The sequence below is a fragment of the Hibiscus syriacus genome, unplaced genomic scaffold, assembly GCF_006381635.1.
Source record: "Hibiscus syriacus cultivar Baekdansim isolate YM2019G1 unplaced genomic scaffold, ASM638163v2 tig00111693_pilon, whole genome shotgun sequence".
Lineage (NCBI taxonomy): Eukaryota > Viridiplantae > Streptophyta > Magnoliopsida > Malvales > Malvaceae > Hibiscus > Hibiscus syriacus.
The window spans coordinates 1,201-13,861 of NW_024063156.1; the positions used below are offsets into that span (position 1 = coordinate 1,201).

The following is a 12,661-nucleotide window of genomic DNA, read 5'->3' on the forward strand; positions in this document are numbered from 1 at the left end:
ATGCAGTTGACCCACGCAATGTTAAACTAATGGCCATATCAATTTAGACCACAAAAAGTAATAATAAAACCCTAAGTCTTTGGATAAAATAGGGAAGGCCATATAACTTTTGGTCCTGTCAACTATTCTTTAATGTTTTAATAATCCTCACTAGAATAACCAAACAAGTTCTCTGCTTCAAAAACTTTAGCCTAACGTGGATCGGATTTTTGGGGCTCATGATAATAGTGGCTGTGCATGTAACCCCACCATACTGTGAGACCACACAGGTATCTTCAAATGGGAATTGAAAGGAAGTCTAGGAATAGAAATTAACACAGTTGAAGGTGTTGATATGCTAGCTTAAAGTGAAGCTCTCACAATCTGATCTTAACTTTTTAAACATGCAAGCGCTTTCAATCATCAATATCGCAAATCTATAGAGGCATCCGGGAAAAGGAAAATTTATAGCATCTTAATGATAAGTAACACCAACACCATATAAATATATATAAAAAAAACTTCAAAATTTGTATATCACATTAATTAATATTTTAAACATAATCATGGCATGTGAAAAAATTAAAATGATAATGATATGCTAAAAGAAGTGGCGTATTCAAAAATATTTTTTTAAGTGCGAGCGCGTATAGTAAACAACATAAAAAAAATTTAATAGGGTATGTACAAATAAAATTTCAGGATAGACACCATCACAGACGGTTACTTTTATGTGATTATTATACCAAATTATCATAAATTCTTTTCATCAATCTAAATCACCTCACATTTGTTTTAATTAAGAGTTTAGATCAGATTTAACTCTAATACTTTATATCACTAAATTTAAGTTAAAGTTTAATTTTTAATATGTATTTAAAGAATAAGCATGGACATGTTTATAAAGCACCACCTCATCAATCCGTTCTCTTCGCAACACCAAAACCAAACTCACGTCCATTGAACAAGGACCGAAAACAAATATGCATACAAACATTAAAAGACAAGATCCTGGATCCAACCTACTTTTAGCCACAAGCGAATGGTAATCCACAATGGAAACCTCAACAGATCAACCCTTTGATGCTTCATTTTATTCAAACAAGGCAATGCTTGCTTCATGCTTCTACAACCTAGCAGTGGTCTCTAAGTATCTGTTATAAATTATTGAGACTTTCAAGCTGCTGATATTGCTTTTATGTTTTGGGTTTTGGCTCCCAAAAGTTGTCCACTTTTCTCACTTTGGTACCTATTCATTTTTTTAATCACTTTATCCATGAAGCTGCAAAAAGTTGTCAAAGCCTGTATTTACTTCTTCATCACTCATCAGTGGCCATAACCACCATTATCCCTACAGCTCTCTGGTTTATGAGCTCTCTTTTTGATGGAGAAATTTTATTATCTTTAATTCTTATTAAACGTTTTTTTTTCACCTGTCATGAACTAAATGATGTCCAAATTTGATAAAGCACGTCCACTCTAAAAAAAAATTGCAATGATGATGAGTGATGTTAAATTAACATCTTCATTCGATAAGCCATAAATACAACATCTACGTTCTACATACAAATAGAGAGTCTGCAAAATCATTGATTCTTGCTCATTCCAAATGTATCTTCTACCCCATTCATCACCCTCTCTCTTCGCTCAGCTATCATCTCCATATAAGCCTGAAATCAAAATAAAGGTGATTAAGCTCTTAGTTCTTAGCAAGGTCCAGACAACCCATAAGCATTCCATATAGAATCGCTTATGCCACATAAGGAAAAAACTTGATTAGTACCAAATTTTAGAATAATATCATAAGTTCTTGCAAATTTCAAATTGAAATAAAGAAAATAGTAAAAAATTAAATTAACAAAGGGTAAACTACATCACTGAAGTTTGAGTAAGTTTCTCTTTTCCCCACTTAAGTTTCAAAAGTAACGATTTGACACTGACGTTATCGATTTATAACAAATCGATCACTCGGCCGTTAACATCCATTACTAAGGTAATGAAATGCTGATGTGGCGCATCAAGTCAGGCTGACGTGACCTACATTAATTGACCATGTGATACAATTTTGACCGGCGTTGACTTGGAAGAATGTAAGGATCTACCGGCAGCTTTACAAGTTGAAAAGTCCAACTTAAATGGGAACCTTGCTTTAGTTACAGAGGAGAGAAATAAGCTTGAGGGGGCCAAGGAATATTTTGTCCATGAAAATAAGAGACTTGATTCAGAGCTGCTTGTTCTTCAAGAGCAGTTAGCTACAGAACATGGGCAGCACATCCAACTTGAGGCTGAGCTAAAAGAAGTAACAGTGCACCTAGAGAAACTAATAGAGGATAATAGTTTTCTCAATGCAAGTCGGGATGCGCACAAGGCCAAGATAGCAGAAACTGATAGTAGGGAAACCCACAATGTTGAAGCTGGGAGTCAAGTAAAAAAATTGCTTGTGGGTAGCGGGATCCATGAAAATGCTACTGAAAATTAACATTCCTGACAAATCTCTTGGATGCGAGATCATGATTTATCCACTGTGGTGTTGGAGAAAGCCTTACCTAATGATGTGGGTGGGATGTCACTTGAGCTGCTTGAGCAGGAAATCTTTGATGATTATTCTGGTTTTCTAGTTTTGAAGGAACACTTGAAGGAGGCTGAAAGAATATTACAAAACCTTGGGATGCATTCCCACTCAGTGGCATTAAAGCGGTCCAGTAGTAAACCAGCTGTGCCCGGAATATCAAAAATAATTCCAGCCTTCGAGTCAAAGATGCCTCATGATGAACCCGAGGTAGAGGAAAGAGGTTTGACAGAATGTCAGTCATTGAGGGACCTGTTTAATTCAACTAAAGAGATAACAGAAGATCTGAGAGAGGTACTTATCTATTGGTTCAAGATGCTGATAATGCCAATTCCTTATATAGAGGAGAGAGGGATCGCAGAAAATCTTCTTATTTGACATTTAGGGAGTCAAGGTTCTACATGAAGCGTTGAAGGAATATAGTGGTAATCTTGAAGCAAGTAACATTGAGCTTGAGGTTCTGTATGAAGCTGCTATGTAGCACGCATTTTTAACTGAAGCTAAGATCAATTAACTTGAGGTTCTTTATGAAGCTCTAAAGCAACAAGAAAGGGGCTGTAGTTCAGAACATGCGGAGCTTTGTCAGAAATTGACTGAGTATTAATTGAAATTTACTGAAATGGGGTCATTTTTCTGATTTACAGAAAAGGTCAGATGAGATGGCTTCTGATTTGAATCAACAGTTAGAAAGTTCGCAGAAGTAAGCAGCTGAGAGGACATTGGCACTTGAACAAGAATGGAAATCTAAGGTTACGTAATGGCTGTTAATGGCCGAGTGATCGATTTGTGATAAATCGATAACGACAGTGACCAAATTGTTACTTTTAAAACTTACTCAAACTTAAGTAACCGTTTATGTAGTTTACCCTGAAAAAATAATACACATTCAAAATAACCAACATTTATTCATTCTCTTCGTTCAATCTAAATCAATGTAACTCATTTGAGTGATGAAAAATTACTAAAGAAAAGTTATTTATTGCTAAAGTATATACTAAAACAAGAAAAATCATCAATAAAGGCCAACAAAACTGGAAAGACAGTTTGTCAATAACTTCCGATGCTATCCGATTATCTTCAATAGTAAATGATGACAACAGGGGAAAAAATAAAACACTATAATTCCAAGTAGAATCAACTCAAGAATGTGTACCTTGGGATAAGAATAGAGAAAGATATACCACCATGTGCAAAACCCAAAGTTTGCAAAAGCTGCGATCACAACCGAGTGCAAGATTAGCCAACTAGCGGTAATCACCCAACAACCCAGTAAGGGTAATCGTCCATGGTTGACACCTACCAACCAAATGGAAGCTTACGATCAGACCAAAAGCCTGACAGATGCATAAGTAATCTGCTCAACAACCAAGTAAACCCAACTTATAAAAAGCCAAAAAAATTGAAAATTAAAGAGAGTGAAGGCTGACCAGGAAGGCTTTGTGTCCCAAACTGATTCGTACTCGAGAGATAGGTTGTCAAGATAACCATCCATGTCTTCCACGAAACCGTTTTCGCCCAACAATAGGTATTCTTTCTGTTGGGGTCGGTCGGATTCCCCGCGAAGCCACCGCCTTGGATGGAAGCTTTGAAGTGGAAGTAGGAAGAAAATTGGGTCATAGAAATGGGTTTTCGGGGCAAAGTTATTGAGAGGTTTTGGGAGTGCAGAGAGTGAGAGAGGGAACAGAGACGATAGAGTCCCCATGTTTTTTGCTTCTTTTTTTTTTTTTTTGGATGCGACCGAAAGCCGCTCCGTGTATGAGCTTTTATTTGTCTCAGGAAACTACGCGTTTGGTCTGGTTAAAGACTCAACTTTTAGATATTTTGGGGGTTTGCGACAATATACATGGCCAACGAAGGAAACGAAAACATAATCAAGATAAACAGGTTGAAGGCATTAGTGAGAGTGTGATAAGGAGAATTCTGATATGATTAGAAACTCGGAGAAGTTAAACTTCTTATTTATTTGTTTGTCAGCGGACAAGTGGTTTAATGTAATGTTCATGAAGATCAAGTATCAAAGAAATAGCTTCCAACACTTCATCTGTTTATCACAGGGAAACTTTGTGAATCTAAACATTAATAGCTTCATGAGATCAAGAGCACAGATTCAGAACTCAAACGCAATATGGTTCCTGTAATACATTGGCACTTTCCACTTGTTCTCATTCCATTGGCTTCCTTTTACATCTTTTTCACCTTATAAGAAACTAAATAAATGCAGATGGGAAAAATATTGCACACCGAAGCAAGCGGGATCTTACTGATTGCTAACAGATCCCACAATCCATTAGACTATATACCAATTCGAACACCCGTCAATGTGTCGAAAGCAACCAGAGCATTGGTCCATGCTGTTAACATGAAATAGCCAGAACACAAAGATTGACAGAAAACAAATGAACCACATGATGTCAACATCTATGTTGCTTGTACTATATTTCGATCACATCTGTGAAAAATCATAGCAGAAAAGTGAATAAAAATGACACTTCTATTCATGCTTCCAAGCATACAGTATTAATGAAAAACCGAGACCCTGCACTTGGTAATCTCTAAGCTTTTGAGAGCAAGACCATGTCAATGCAGACAGATCAAGTGCAGACTGACCGGTTGTCGAAAACTTCTCGGTGGAGACGCAAGTTTGAAACATGAAAACGGCAGTGCCCGTAGCATCGCCGATAGCCAGTTGTGCAAATCCCAGAACACTTCCACCGGAACTCCATCCACCAAAATGGTCTGGTTGCCACGGAACTTCCACTTGAGCCTCTTGACCTGCATCACCGTTTTACTATCGACACGGATAACGAGGTACGGATCCTTAATATCGACAGCATCACACTCGATCACAACATCATGAATCGGTCCCTTGACACAAAGCTGAGCCTTGGCACAATAAAACTTCTTCCCAAAACATGTTCTCTCTTTGCAATGAAAACAGCATCTGAATTCAGAGGAGATCTAATGTCAATCTTCTTGTACGCTTCCTTTTTCAAATCGCCTAGGAGAAACACCATCTCCCTATCGAATGCAACCGCCAGGTAAAATCCTTGAACCGGTTCTGGACCAGAACCAAATCTAGCATTAGACAAGTCCCAACATATAACAACTTTACCAGAATCTACATATAAATTCTTCGATCCTTTTCTCTTAGAGAACAACCAGGGCTTTATGTCGACTTTACACGAACATTGATTGGCTGAATCATCAATCGAAACACCAAGGCCTTGACCCATCAGATTCTTGGTCCATGAAACCGTAATTAAGCACGAACGACCTTGTAGTTTACAGTGATAAACACAAGTCACCAAGTTTTGGGCAGCTTGGCTGCACTGAAGACGATGAATCGGCTACTTGAACACCGTTTTCACCAAAACAAGAAGGAAAGTCCCTCATTCTAATAACCATAAAAGGCAAAACTTTAAACTTTTTCCACCCCCCCTTTTACTAATCCTCCTCCCTATCAAATCCCAAAAAGAAGACAAAATAATCCAGAAATCATGAAAACCGGGTTCCTCGATGCTCCAGAGTGAAACGGGTGTCGGGTTTCGGACAACTTCAAAGGTTGTAAACAAGAGAGAGAGAGGGAGGGTTTATATTGCTTTACTGCCAATGCTGTTTCAAGTCCATCTGAGGAATGGCCAAAATATTTTATTTGAACAGAAAACGAGACGAGAGAAAACAGAGGAAAAAGGAAATGCAATAAATAAATAAAATGAAAAACCGGCAACTGGGTATTCGCTGGAAAAGGGCCGGGACGTTACACAAATGTAAATCTATACTCTATCAAATAATATGACCATTTAAGGATTTTTATTCTCAATTTGGTCACTCTATTTTTTTTATTGTCATTTACGTCATCCCTTGTCGACTTGACATAAATTAGTTAATAAATTAATGAAAGTTTTAATTTTTTTCAGTGAATAATAATCGAACAAAAAGTACCTGGAATAATAAATTCAGAAAACCATGACAATATTAATAAACCAACTAAATATAATCGGAAACTTAAACTAACATCGAAAGGTCGTCACAACATTGTTTTTGTCGATCTTCGATGATCGAATTTGACAGATCAATCAAAAATAAGATGTTGCATAAAAAAACTGTTAAATGGACACCTTGTTAGATACGATATAATAATATTTATACAGTTCGAATAATATTTTAAAAGGAGAAATAGAACAATAGATAATTCTATTGTATTTTTTAATAATTTATATATATTCATAACTTTATTAATTAAATGATAAACACACATACTATGTAAAGGTAATTATTTAAGATCTTACCTTTTTTTATTTTAATGAAGTGAGATATGTAGTAGTGTTGTTGCATTCAATGAGAATGGATTAACATGTTACATCATGGGTTTCAATTATGAGACGTATGCTTGTAAAAGCATTTAATATCAACAATGCTAATTGATAACATGAAAAAGACCTAACACTAATCAATAAGTATTAGGTTTGATATTGATAAGTTCAACAAAGCATTTGATATCAAATAAGCATTTAATTCATGGTGTTTATAAATAAAATAAATTAAACTTTTTAGTTTATTTTTATTTTTATTTTTATTTTTATAAAAAAAAATTATAATATTTAATCCGAAATAGTTGATGAATAGATCATATATCAATTATTATACACAAATAAATATTAAAAGTGATGTTGAGATTATTACATATTATAACTTAAGAAAATCAATCATAACTTTTAGGGATGATATTATAACAAGGAACAATGTGGTCGTGGGATTGAGTCTCATAGTGGGCAATTCATAATTCTAACTGCTGGAGGTCTCCCACGGAAGTTGCTCTCATCCTGGCGTCGGGGGCAGCCTACTATCATACCTCCCCCTTACCCCATTACATGTGGGAATAGGGTCAGCTAATTATTATAATAAGGAACAATCATGAACTTTAAACATATATTATAAAATAAAATTAAAGTATGTATATATATATATATAAGTAGTCATTTTAATTTTAATTTTAGCATTTTATTCTTTAACATTTTATTTTTAGACAAAAAAGCCCCTTCATTGATGCAAATTGTTTGTTAACAAACGAGTAATGCTCTAAAAATATAGACATTTTTGTCCTAACATGAAATGTTGGGGCAAAAATGCTATAAAAATAATAAGGGCTAAAGTTACTATTTAGTTAAAATTTAGGAGTTTTTTTGCCCTAAAGTAAAATGTTAGAAGCCAAAATATTTTAAAAAAATAAATAAAGATCAAAATGATTATTAATCAAATGTGAGAGATTATTTTTTTAGTATCATGCTAAATATAAAAAAAAAGAACAACATTTGTAACCCCTCAGACTGATGCGGGTAACCCGATCTGATCTGAAGTGTCATATTAGTGCCACCGGAGCGACCCACTGTAAAAATAGAGAAAAATTTAAAATTTTTCTTAAAACTTGTAAACTCATAAAATCATTTGTCACTATAAAAAATAAAACAGATTTTCAGACTCGTATATAAAACAAAATATAATTACATGCCCCCTAATCACATTTACCATACTCTGCAAACAACGCCGGGAAACTCCCTTACTGAAGTCGATAGTTGCACTGGTACAATTCTTTTAACCTGCAATGTTGAGTAATAGAGTGAGCTTCGGAAAGCTCAGTAATACAGAACTACCAGATGATGCTGATGAACGAGCAGATACAGATAAACATATATTTCCTTATTGTTTCCGAACATTTACAAATTTTTATGCTGAGCAGAGATCCTACTGATATTCCAGGTGGTAACAGACAATGAGCTTTCAGTTCAGAGAAATATTTCAGATGACTGAGTTCAGGAGATCATAATAGGTTATCTAGTGTGTTCTCAAAAACCATGTAACTTTTCAGATCTTTTTAAAACATATATATATACCCCCATCTCATCCCAACACAACATAATGTGTAGGTTCCCCAGAACTATACACCCAACCCACACAACTTGTAAGGCCCTGAGCACAAAGCCGAGAAACCTGCGAAAATACTTCCTTCAACAATACCCCCAATTAAAACATTTTTCCGTCAGTAAACGGAGATATCAGAAATCAAAACAGAATTCAGAACATAATCCAGATCAGAAATCAGAATAGAATTTAGGTCATGTATCAGAACATAATTCAAGTCGGAAATAAGATAAAATATTTATATGTTTAGGGAACACACCAGAGTTTACAGATATTATTCAGAGGTACTGGATAATCTTATTAAGCAGAAGAAACAAGGATCTTTTATATACCGATAGAATGTCGGAATTTAGAATCACTATTGGAAGAGTTCAATAATTGACAGAATCATCAGTTATTCAGAATATAATTTATTAGGATCATCTTATTCGGATAATTTTCGGAAGCTCTACGAAATCTTAAGGGTATTCAGAATCTTTACAATCTATGACGATTAATCTGATTATCGAACAACTCCAGATGAATAGCTTCCAGAACCAATACTTATCAACTTGTCAATTCATTAACCTTCCAGGTTATTCACTCTTTAATACCAAATATTCCTTATCCATGGATCATCTTCTGAGTCATCACTGAACAAATCTTAAGGAGACGAACAAATATTCTAATGGTCTTTATTTTATTTCCATGTTTTAACTATACCAGGAAATGCTGATGCACTTGATTTGTGGTTCATAATCCATAGGAATAATACATCACGTAAGTTCATTCGAGTGTCCAAACTTATTCCAATCTCTTACTTAATCCTCAGTCCTTGAGGTTACTTGGTTCATTTAGCAGTTAAGTCTTTTATAGTTACTTTGGGGTTTTCTATAGTAATTCAGATGTTTCTGAATTTCAGATACATATTGTACTTTCGTTCAATTCAATTTGGTAGTCGTAGTTGATTTGTCAAATAAATATCTACTTTTTAATATTGAATGCGATCTAGAGTTTAGCTGAGCTGAATACTTCCAAAATTATCGTCAAGCCACACTTGAGAATACAAAACATGTATTCAAGAGACATCTATGTCGTTCAGGTACTGATATAACACTAGCATTGGTTGCTCGGCTTAATATGTGATCCATAACTTTTAAGAGCAGGTACCTCATCCATGTTTATTTAGATTCCTTAATTAATCCAACACCTCTACTTAGTTTAGGTCATAAAGATATTTTGGTCATTCTGGTGCTCAGTTTCATTTCATTCTTTTTCAGAGCTCGAGGATATCCAATCATTCATGAGCTTGGTGATATTCTTGAGTCATTTCCATTATAGGGGTATTTTGGTCATTTTACAAATTCAGTGTATTTTAATCATTTTCTTCCGTCGGATCTTACTATTAAATTCAATCTTATAATTTATTTCAGTCATTTCGAACAATTCTGACAACAGAATACCCCCGATAAATTATTCTTCAGGTATTTACTCATTGCTCGAATATTTTCGGGTCAAGTGCCTTCTCAGATTTTACAAACGGAATATGATGAATTTTTCTGCACTAAGTCAGGATCTTAACAATCAAATACGTACTTAAAGAGTTAAGTACGAATCCTCAAAGTACTTTCTCATTAAGGGTCAACTCGACTATTTTACCTCTCAAGGGCATTTTCATAATTTCTTAACCAGATAACTTCGATATTAACTCTTAACGAACATACTTATAATTTAGAGATCCTATGGTTAATTGCTTCCTCGAATATTCTCTGATCTTGAAATGATTCCTTAACAGACTTCTAGTATCTTGCATAAACCCTCTTGGGGTTAAAAACTGATTATCCAGAATTTCCAAGTAAAACTAATATTTCTTATGCACATCAATAGTTTTATCAGATCAATATGTCTTTTCAGATTTATTAATCCACTTCCAAGGACAATTCTTGTCATTTTCCAATATAAGGGTAATTTCGTAATTTTACCTAATCGAAAAATTCTCATAATTTATCATCTAATTACCTTTAATGAGATAAATAATAATCTACATATCCATGGTTGATTCCTTTATCAGTTAATTCTAGAACTTGTAATTTAATTCTAAGTGTCCTCCAATTTCTCATAATAGTCATCTGAGCCATATTCAGTTACTTACTTTCTACTGCATTCGTATCGAGTGTAGAACTTCATTACTTACACATATGAGACCAAACATTTTCATTCATACATTTACCAATACCAACATGTTCTATAAAGCATAAAGAGGTAGTAATATATTACCTCGATTTTCGTGCTATATTTATCAACCATAAAACTCCATTTGAACACCATCGATCTTGAAATCAACTTCTAATAATTCCTCATATACATATTAATAGAAATTACATAAAAACGGAGCTTAATTCTGAAAAACAGATCGAATCGGGTGATTTTTCGAAAATTTTAAATTTCCGGTCAAAATCAAAGTCAACGGGTTTGACTGGCAATTTCGAGGCCTTCAAGTCCGAATTTTGAAAAACGGACTGCAGAATCGGACTTGGAACGTTGAAAAACCTCAGGATAGGTATACTCGATCAAAGTCAAAGGTCGTTTAATACCCGGTCAACGCCGGTCAAAGTTATGGTTAACTGTGGTCAATGCAGGTCAACGGTCAACAGCCGACAATTTTACACAAATATCACCCTAGCAGAAATTAATTACAAAATTAGCCACATTCTACAAATATTTACAAAACTAACATCCGAATTTTACACAAATAGCACCCAAATAGAAATTAATTACAAAATTAACACCCAGACGATGCCCACTCTCGGGGGGTGGCGCGTGCGGTGCGTGAACAGTAACACGGTGTCAAAAATTCCCGTAAAATTCCTACAAATTATTTTAAGCGATTTTGAGGCACTTACAAAGCTAGGTTTACAATTTTGAATGGCAGAGAGCTCGGTTTCGAAATGTCAGAAACTTTAACGGTCTCACCCCTCCACGCGCCGGCGAAGGAGAAACGGAGAACATCGGTGGACTCGGAATGATGCAAGGAACACAATGGTGCGAGAGGTGTCGAAAATGGATTGTCGGATCGTTGTGAATCGATGAAAAACCAACTGAAATCGAGTTATTATCGACGATACTTCCTGCTGAAATTAACGACGAACGGCGACGATTCACGACGAAAGGTTTGAGGGGTTTTGTTCCTCAGTCGACAACGAACACGATGGTGGTTTCGGTTCGTCGATTGGAGGTCGGACGATGAGTAGATCAAAATTCAAAGTGAGTTGACTGGAGGAAAGAAACTGATGTTTTTCTGCATAAAAACATACGAGAATGGGGTTATAATTCATCCCAAAAGAAAAATAGTTAAATTATGAGTTTAACCACTGAATTTCCTGTACTTCTTAAAACGGTCTGCTAACTTTGAAATTTTTCAATTTAATCCACCGTTTCTTTCAAAATATCAATTAAATCCACCATTTTATAATTTCTTAATTTTTAACCCCTAAATTAGGGTGTTACAACATTATTATAAATAGGTCTTCAATTATATGTCTAAATAAGCTCGTCTTAATTTTTTATATAATTTTTAGAAAAATAATATTCAGTATCTATTATGTGTTTTAAAAATATCTGACATTTATACAAATATATTTATTTTAATATCATGTATCTTATTTAAGGCTTAAGATTTTAATTTTAAATTTTATGATTTAATTTTGTATTTTAAAATTTAAAATTAAAATAAATTAATTGTATAAATAAATTTATGTATAAAAATAATAATTTATATAATATTTTAGCCAAAACTAAAATATGATACCGGTGAGCTGTATTCGGTTAGTATTTGTTTTTTTTTTCTTGTACAATCCATGAGCTTTCCCATCATTTGGTTTCATATTTTTTTCCCCTTGTTATCATGTTTAATTAACTATATGATGCTTGGCGTGTTACCACAAAAATCATGCCACTCTCATGGAACATGAAAATTGATATCTGGTGGCACAAGCAAAGCAGAGGGAAACTAAAAGTAAAACATTATTTTATACATTAATTTCACGTCTATTTTATTATTTATAGTTAAAATTTATAATTAGCTCATTTATTATTATCGTTTGAACTTCAATTATTTCTTTAAAATATAGTAATATATTTTTACAAAAAAATTATGATATACTAATTGTGTAGATTTTCATTTATATGAGTTTGTTTATTTTAGGGTTTGTGATC

General features: G+C 34.2%; 2 pseudogenes; both read right to left on the bottom strand.

The window, feature by feature from the left end:
* Positions 1-1,457: 1,457 nt before the first annotated feature.
* Positions 1,458-4,250, bottom strand: LOC120167689 (annotated as a pseudogene).
* Positions 4,251-4,934: 684 nt separating this feature from the next.
* On the bottom strand, positions 4,935-6,130 carry LOC120167652 (annotated as a pseudogene).
* Between the last annotated feature and the right edge of the window lie 6,531 nt (positions 6,131-12,661).